The sequence below is a fragment of the Lampetra fluviatilis genome, chromosome 25 (assembly GCF_964198595.1).
Source record: "Lampetra fluviatilis chromosome 25, kcLamFluv1.1, whole genome shotgun sequence".
In the NCBI taxonomy this organism is placed as follows: Eukaryota; Metazoa; Chordata; class Hyperoartia; order Petromyzontiformes; family Petromyzontidae; genus Lampetra; species Lampetra fluviatilis.
This window is the reverse complement of record NC_136299.1, coordinates 10,929,419-10,938,756: the sequence shown is the minus strand read 5'-3', so window position 1 is coordinate 10,938,756 and position 9,338 is coordinate 10,929,419. Positions and strand designations below refer to the sequence as shown.

At 45.6% G+C, this 9,338-nt stretch overlaps 1 long non-coding RNA gene across 1 annotated transcript; it reads right to left on the bottom strand.

Annotated features, from left to right (window-relative positions):
- Window positions 1-1,344: 1,344 nt before the first annotated feature.
- LOC144941911 (uncharacterized) lies at window positions 1,345-8,283 on the bottom strand. Its single transcript, XR_013639290.1, has 3 exons — window positions 8,183-8,283; window positions 5,313-5,404; window positions 1,345-1,472 (listed from the first exon to the last, which is right to left on the bottom strand). It is a non-coding gene; the product is annotated as an uncharacterized LOC144941911 (long non-coding RNA).
- Window positions 8,284-9,338: the final 1,055 nt, after the last annotated feature.

Here is a 9,338-nt window from a genome sequence, read left to right as displayed (position 1 = left end):
ATGCTGCAAGCGGTGGTCATGTAACGTTTCAGAAGAAATACGTGCATAAATCAACACAGCTCAAATTATTAACGGGGGGGGGGTGGGGGGGGATAATCAATTAGTATCAATCATTACACTCACAATACATGCATCGAATTGCTTGTATGGACGTTGATTTCATTAGTGTTTTTTTTCGTTTGCCATGGGTTAAGTTACCCCTGCAGCCACGAGGGGTGCTACCATTCGCGCCAATTGAAAAAATGACGATTCTTGAATCACAAACCTGAATGGCAATTGACTGCATCGCCGGGCAAGCAGAGGGTGGATTGTTCCGCCAATATTAACACCGCTGCAGCATTCGCAAGCTCTTTACATATGGGAAACAATGTAGTAATTCAATCAACGAATAACTACTTTTAGAATATCGCAATGCAGCATTGGTGTCTAGTATTATGATTATTATGATTTAAAAAAATTATAATTCATTATCAAGTTATATTTCGCACCTACCTGATCGCAATTACACCAAAAAATTCGCCTTTACAAAAAAAAGCTCGCCGCGCATTTTTTCTGTAAAATGTCTAAAAACGTAGAAAAACAAGGAAAGGTGGGGGGGGGGGCAGGTAGGGGCAGGGAAGGGGGGGGGGGTGAAAACACGAGAAAATTAGGTAGGAATATAGAAGATGTTCATACGAGACTTTTTTTTATCATTACTAAGGAGCGTAACCTGTCTTTAGATCTTTCGCTTTTATATGCCATTGTCGCCCTAATTATTTGCCATTCCTGCCAGGTTTGGTTACAAAGTCACAGACCACAGTAAAGGGGCCCTGTTATGCGTGGTTTTTTTTTGTGTTCCTGGCATATCAGTGGACAAATTGGGCCCTTGTTGAAGAGAGACCTCAATCTCTCTTCAGCTGCCGCCGGAATCTCTCCTGCCTTCATCTTTGTTTCGGCGCCAATTCTGGAGTCGCTTGTCTGACGACGCGGAAACCTTCCCGGCTCTTTCTGCTTTTTGACGACGAAAAAAAAAACCCCACAAAGGAAAGGCTGAAACGTTAGGCATTACCCAAGTTGCATTTCCACCGCTGTCTGCAATGTCACGCAAATGTGCGAGTAACATTTCTTTCTTTGGTTTACAGACCGACATGACACTGCAGGATCGTGAGAGGTGGCGAAAAATTGCAGATGCCTTCATCCAGCAGTGGATTGAGGGTAATGATTTATGGCAAGTACACGCTCGCGGAGAATTAATTCAAAGCAAACATATGATTGGAATACAGTTGAAGTGTACGATTGTAACCACGGTGACCTGTGTCCCAGATCTTTTGTCACTTCGCTCCTGGATGAGGGCCTTACCACACTGACCATAACTACACCACGCTGGTTCCAGTGTGGGTTAGGTCATCATCATTTGGGGTCCCTCAAGGTCTTCCATAGACAGCAATGATGGCCAGGGTTTGTGGATATGCAGGTGGCTGGTGAGGCTGATCCTGGAATCACAGGGGGTGGGTGGCACAGATATCGGAGGATCTATCTACAGTACAACAATGGATTTTGCTACACTGCCCTCTGCTCCCCACAACCTAGCCCCACAGCCAATACCACTTGTTATATATCTTATATATATATGTTTTTATGAACATTTTGTATTCACATTGAACATCATTCATTGATTTCTTCACCCATGATTGAGGACTCAGTCTCCCAGACTGCTTCCGGTCAGATATACTGAAGTCACAATGCACTAAGAAGTCCATCCACTCACTTACCCACTCACTCACCCACCCACCCACTCACTTGCCCACTCACTCACCCACCCATCCACTCACCCACTTACTCACCCACCCACCCACTCACTTACCCACTCACTCACCCACCCATCCACTCACCCACTTACTCACCCACCCACCCACTCACTTACCCACTCACTCACCCACCCTCCCACTCACCCACCACCCACTCACCCAACCATCCACTCACTTACCCACTCACTCACCCACTCACCCACACTGCAGGTCACAACACTTTCCTATTTGCTTCTTTTTCTCGCACTGCTCCACTTTGAAATCCCCTCCCATTCGTCTCTTTTCCCCAAGCTCCGATAATAACGTCACTCACTTGAAGAAATGTGTCACACTCTTACATCTGTTACAACATTGACGGTGCTGTCTGTTGCTGAACGCTTCACAATTAAGGCTTTTGGGCCTATGCTCTGCATTTAAGTACAAATAAATATGGGATTTAATCGTTTTCAAGGATGAATTTATTAAGGTGTAATAATCAATCGCGTTTAATTCATTACCTCTTGAGATATAGAGCAGATTTCACGTGGCAAGTACACTGTAACTCTGATCAACGTTAAAACAATCACCATAAATATAGCGTATTGGCAATTGTGCATTCAAAAATAACCACACATAAGCACAACCCTTTTTACCTCACCAATTTTGCTATAAATTAAAAAACAAAATTGCGATAGAGAGAGAGAAAGAAAGAAAGAGAACATTGTTTTTCGTGATTGCTGACCACAAGGCCCCCAAATGTTCAAAACTCCCAAGGGGTCAGCAACAAACGGCACGGTCGATTGTGCAATTGATACGAACTGATGCTCTTTCTTGAAGTGAGCGAGGCTTTACCCAACTTGGGGAAAAGAAACGATGGGCGGAAATTCCAATGTCGAGCAACGCGAGGAGAGAAACAAACTGAAAAGGGATCGTGGGCCTGTGGCGTGGTGATGGAACACTAAACATGACGAAACAGTTCCACGTCGAGGCCTTGGTCTGGTACAGCGAATCCCTCAACACGTGCGTGGAGAAAAATAAATAAAATGGTTCTTCTTGGTTCTTTCGGTAAAGTCACGTAGAAGGGAAATAATAAAATAATAAAAATTAAACATAATAAAATAATTCTCACGACGTTTCGGCTACAACGCAAGCAGCCGTCCTCAGGTTATTATTTCGATGAATCCCTGCAGTCACGAAAGCTTTAAATCGAAAAATAAAATGGAGTTTGGTAAGTAAAAAAACAACACGCAAAACATCCACAACAGCACACATTTGAATGCCCAGAAAGACCGGGCCCCCTTATTTTTCTTAAGTCAGGCCTAATAAGGGGTGGCTGCTTTGATCGGATAAATACTGAGTGACTCTGAGCTGGTGGTCGTGTCACGCAATCACATGCTGTAGTAATATCGAGTGTCGGCTTTTCTGCCGTCCCAAAAAGAAAAATTGCAAAAAGAGGGCCTCCTGCATTGAACTAACTTCTGTGATTAAGAGGAGCAAACTCGATACCCGGCCATTTTGGAAAAAAATATATATAATTGGTTTATGCGGTGCCCTAAACAGATCACGAACTACAACAGAATTCAAGTAATTTTGTTAAGAACGCCCCGCGTGCATTCAGGTTCATTCAAGAGGAAACAAAAGGGGGACAGAGAAAAAATGCGCTCTAAATTTTGCCCTTTTTTTTTGTTCGCAACGAACGCCGGTCTCGAATGGAGACTGTTAAACTGTGTAGCGCTCATAAACGGAGGCGCATTAACGTCGAGTGCAGTGTGAGCGCTCTGCGAGTCGCGTAAAAGAAATGTCTCATTGTGAAAGCGGGCGGCCTAATCGCTTTTGAAATGATCGCATTTAGCGCGGTATTCGTACTTTTGTTCAACCTTGATTAAAAATCGAGAGCAACAATTGTGCAGCATTCATTACACGCTCTGCGAGAATCTAAATCTGTAATAAAACTATTCTCAAAATGCATCAACCTCCGATAAGATCCTTTACGTTTTTTTCTCTCACTAATTCCATTTCACGAGCATCATAGCGAAATTAAAAAGGTTAAACGCAACGCCAACTGTTATGAGAATGACAATTCCACTGAAAAGGGTTTGACAGAAAGTCAGTGATATAAAACGCCACAATTGGCCATCCTAACACCAAGCTAACGTAACCTAACGCTGTTTTTCAAACAACTGCTGTATAACGTAACGTATGCACGATAACATTGTCAGGTTCAAAGGTTGTCAAAAAATTCTGAATTTTTTGAAAAAGTCCCAACTCGGTGTTAATTTTACTCCGAGTCCTGCGTGTTCATGTTTTTGCTTGTTTCGGTTGCACCCGATTCAAGAGCCGAATGGCTCACAGGGCTATACCAAATAAATGAAACTGAAAACTGAAACTGTGTGCGTGTGTGTCTCTGTGTGTGTCTGTGTGTGTCTGTGTGTGTGTGCACGAGAGTGGGGAGCGGCAGTGTAGCAGTTAGCGCTACTTTGTGCTGCCACCCAAATTCGATTCCCGCTCACGACCAACACCGGTGACGATTATAATTATTTGAACCGGTCCTGGGCCTCCCATAGATTGATTCAGCCTCAAACGAGTACCTGGTTTGGTGTGCAAACATCGCCACTGGGGAGACAAAGGCTGCCAGGCATGGTGTTGGCCACAAACTGCCTCATGTGCCATGCCGACCTTCATAAGTGCTCGCTAGGAACACTTGCCCCAACAGTTTGTTCAGGCTATACGGAGGATCTTTCTATTTGTGCGCAAGTAAAAAAAACGCACTTTCAGCAATGCCCTGGTTTGTGATATTAACATGGGGATGGGGAAGCTATGGCACGCAGGCTGGATAGAGGACGCCACTTAATTTCATTAAACCCGCAGCCACATGAGGCCGACCCATTGCCAAACTGCAAGCATCTTAGCCGCACTAATCGGTTGCTAGAGGGGAACACATTCGACCAGGCAACAATGCTGCATTCCAAATTTTAGCGCCCTGCTCGGCCACGTCTGTCACTGCAAGGGCCACTCGCAGCGACAGACGCGACTGAGCGCGTGCGTGCTAATGTGCGCCCAAAGGCATTTGAAAGTCCTATCTGGCCTAGATTTGAAGCTTTCGTGACTACAAGGATTCATATTCTTAGGTTTCTTCGGTAAAGTCACGTAGGTAAAAAAATAAAACTAATAAAAGTAAAATAAAATAAAAAATCACGACGTTTCGGAGGCAACACAAGCCTCCGTCTTTAGGTGGAACCGTCACAGCACGATTGCTGTATCAAGTACTTGTATTTTATTTTTTATTTTATTAATTTAAAAAAAAATTACCTACGTGACTTTACCGAAAAAACCCAAGAATATGAATATCCTATCTGGCCGTCGGTAAAGAAAAGGTTGCCCCCGACCCCCTTGCATTAAAGCGCAATGTAACGCCGTCAGTCTTCGCGCAGAGCTAGAGCGAGAGAGCGAGCGAGCGAGCGAGAGAAAGAGGGATAACAAACAAACAAAAATGACATTCTCAAAACTTCCTTGCCGCCACCCCTTCAATTCACCGGAGAGTCGCACCGTGGAGTGACAAATGAAGGAGGACGCGTGCGGTTTGCGCGCAGCTGTTGATACGCCGTCTCATAAGAAGACGAAGACTGTGGGGATTTCTGCTGTGGGCGAGGGATGAGTAGAAGTGGTGGTGGGAGCGGGCGGGGGGGGGGGTGAGAAATAGAGAGAGATTAAGTGCAGTGCGGGGGTGGTGGTGGTGGGGGGGCTTTGAGAAGGAGGGCTCCTTAACGCGAGGTGGCACCGCAGCCGGCTGTCGCTTTACACCAAAAGTTAATTAAATCCGGGACCTCATCATCTGCCAGGAGAGAGGCTGCGCGCCGCTTTCCAAATCGCAACCATCGACTCGCATTATACGTCACGTCCCTCCGCCAGCCAGCCGCGCAATTAGCATTCAAATAGGAAGAGTCAAAGTCACTCAAATCACCGCGAATAAGTTGGGTAAATATCGCGCCTGCGTGCGCGCGCGCGCGCGTGCGTGTGTGTACACTCGTGGGGATTTCACGTTGATACAAACACGTACACCTGACGCAGCAACTTCGTGTGTACACGATGGCGCGTGCGCAGACGCACCGATGTCGCTCAGCAATGTGCGTGCGCGCAAGGGCTTAATTTCTCAACGGATATGTGCTGCGTCGTTGGTAGACTGCGGTGCACTCGCAAACCCGCTAGCCGCAGCCATACATAGCGAGAGCGATTCTGCATGGAGTGTGCTGGATACAGAAATATTGTCTGGTTCTACTGACCCCGGCTAAAATGGTGCCCTGGATTTATCCATAGCGTTCGATATATGCATTTTTTTGTTTGTTTAAAATTGTTGAAAGTATGATTCACTTACTCCAGAAATAATATATTGTTTTTTATCACCATAATAATTATTAAAGCGTTGTTGTTAATTGACATTGGCTAGCTTCTCAAAGAAAGCACAAGATGGTAATCGTGTGATTGTTATGATTATGATTTTTTTAAAATAGAAACTCTACACTTTCATTCATTCTAACTTTGGCACAATACAATGTGCCAGGAACGTTTTATAATTTTAGTAATACTTGGATTGTTTAAGGGCTTATCTGTTACTCAATAGCTACGATTGGGTAACTTTTCGTATGCCTATTTTAAAAAAATCACCATCAAAACGTGTTTTTGTTCACGCACCTCTCAGCAGGCACCATCTATTATAAAAGCACGGCAATCCGTTTGTCCGTAAAATGAATTATAAGAGCCTTCTGAACCAGTATGATCAATATAATTATTGTTTCGTCAACGATTGTTTCATCCATTATCCATAATAATACTGTATTATGGATGATATTGGTCACGAAAGCCTACGTGTTAAACGTTATCTATTATGCTGGAATACGTAATTTTTGCACGTATTGAACATTTATTTAAGTAAAGCGCGGCGTTCCGTGTGTCCGTTTGTCCGTGAACTAAACGATGAGAGCCTTTCAGAAGGCCTGAATCAAAAAGTTAAGGAAAGTAGATGTTGGGGTAAAAAGTTTATCCAACAAGTTGCAAAAATTGTCGACCCCTGTCCCAAAAACAAATTCACCCACCCCACCCAACATACAATAGGGTCAGTAGTATCTGCACCCCACATACAATAGAGTCAGTAGTATCTGCACAAATGGGGGGGGGGGGAAGAGGACATCACTGGGGGCGACGGGCGAGGCGCTGAGAAGCCCCCCACACTCTCCAACTCTTCTTCGTCAACTCTGTCTCTCTCTCCCTCTGGCCTTTCTATGCAATATGAGGACCGGCTAATTGCCCAAAACATCGCTTATTATATGCAGTATATGTTTTCCTGTGCAGGCCCCGGTGTTATTGACATATTTGTCGAGTTGTTTGTTAGTGTTGGGATTTTTCTGCTCTTTGTTTTTAGTTTAGTTGTACTTATGCACAACGCAGTATCACTAAATAATGTATTAAGATTGTAATGGTTTGTCTATACGTATATATATAGAATGCAAAATAAATCTCTAAAACAAATTGGGCAGCTTTGCCAAGCAAGCTAGACTGTCCGGAAAATGAACCTAGTAATTCGTTGGCTTCTCCTTAGATAAACAAAGGAATGACTTTTTTTTTTGCAGTAATTTACTTAGGGTCGGGTCATACTTGGTATAGGCAGGTAATCTGTAAAAAAACAAAATCATTAATAATCATCTTATTTCCTGCTTTCAGAGAGGGAGTGACATTTTAAAAGTTTCACCATGACCCACACCACCACTTTCAAACACATCAACAACAAGCCGGCAAATTCCTCAACAATACCACACAAGGTCACTCCTTGGCAGTTTCCACTCGAATGATTTCCATTCATCAACAAATTGCATTAATTAGAATAATTGCGTGATTAAATAGCTGTTTCCTCTGCAGTTAGGACACGCGAAAGGCTTACGGGTTTTGTGTATTTTTTCGAGCGACTGACAAATGTCACCGTTATAAACATAGCGAATCGCTGCATACGTCAACCGTGATTGGACGGGTTAAACAGCACACACAGCGCCGGCTGGTGACTGCACAGCCAAAAACAAAGATGCCCCGCGTAGCCTTAACCGACTGTTGGGGCAAGTGCTGTTAGGGAGCACCGATGGCCGCCTTTGCCTCCCGTTTGGCGGTGTTTACCACAATGCACCAGGTACTCATTTGAGGCTGAGTTGACCTCGGGGAGGCCCAGAACTGGTTCGGATAATCGTCACCGAATCGAACTCGGGCTGAAAGGTTCGTAGCGCAGCGCGCGAACCGCTATGCCACCGCTCCCCATCAACACACACACGGCTGTATAGGCAAACGCAAACACCGTGACATGCATATATATTATTAAATACATACACACAATGCAAAATGTTACATCCACTCACAGAGCAATATAAATATCCCACCTCTGCAGCGTGCACGTGTTGTTGGTGAACACCTATCCAGGCCTGCACGGTGTACGACCCCGGTGGTTAGGTCAGCACCACGCCTGGCCACCTTTGTCTCCCCAGTGCCAATGTTGACGCACTTAGGTCGACTGGTGACTGCATACGCACACAAACACATGCACAGTGCACACATTGCTATGTACACACACGCACTCACCTTGGCACGCATTGAAAAAAAAGATATATACGCATGCAATGCACAATTTTAACTTCACTCACAGACAAAGACAAAATCCGCCACGTAGCGTGCAAGTGTTGTTCGTGGGCACCTATGAAGGCCTGCAAGGTGCACGCCAAGCCACCTTTGTCTCCCCAGTGCTAATGTTGACGCACTTAGGCTGACTGGTGAATGCATACGCACTCACGCAGTGCACTCGTGGCTATGTACAAAGACAAATACAAAGATCCCCGTGGAGCCTGTAACAGACTTTTGGACCAATTGCGGTTAGCGGCCTCCAGTGAAGGCTGGCATGGCGCACGAGGGGGTGGGTGGCCAACACCAAACCCGGCCACCTTTGTTTCCCCAGCGGAGATGTTTACACATCACACCAGATACTCATTTGAGGCTGAGTTGACCTAGGGGTGGCCCAAGACTGGTTCAGATAATCCTCAATGGTGTCGACTGCGAGATGGAAATTGAACTCGAGTCACAGGGTTCTCAGTGCAGTGCATTAACCGCTTCACTATTGCTCCCCACTGCAATAACAACCGCCATGCACCACTAAGTGGTAGGGATGTCACTACAACGCTTGTGCCAGGCTATGTGCACGTTGAGGCCACGTGAAGTGTTGAATGCCCGCTGGCAGGAGGTCACGGGACAGACCCAGGTGCCACGGATCGACTGACTGAGATGACTGGCTGATGCACCACCTGTGCCCCCTACTGTGCCAACTTGCTGTGCTTTAGCCACCCGGCGCTCCGCTCATTGTTCTGAGCATCACTCCTCTGCCCTCCGTTGATGTTGGAGGGCGACTGCCTCCAACTGGCCAGTAGCGTCCTTCACGAGCCTCCTCTACAGAGGCCGATCTTGACACCGCTGGTACCAGTCATCGACAAGTCCACTCAGCTCCACATCCTCCTGTACCACATCACTCCATCTCTTAACTAGCCCGTG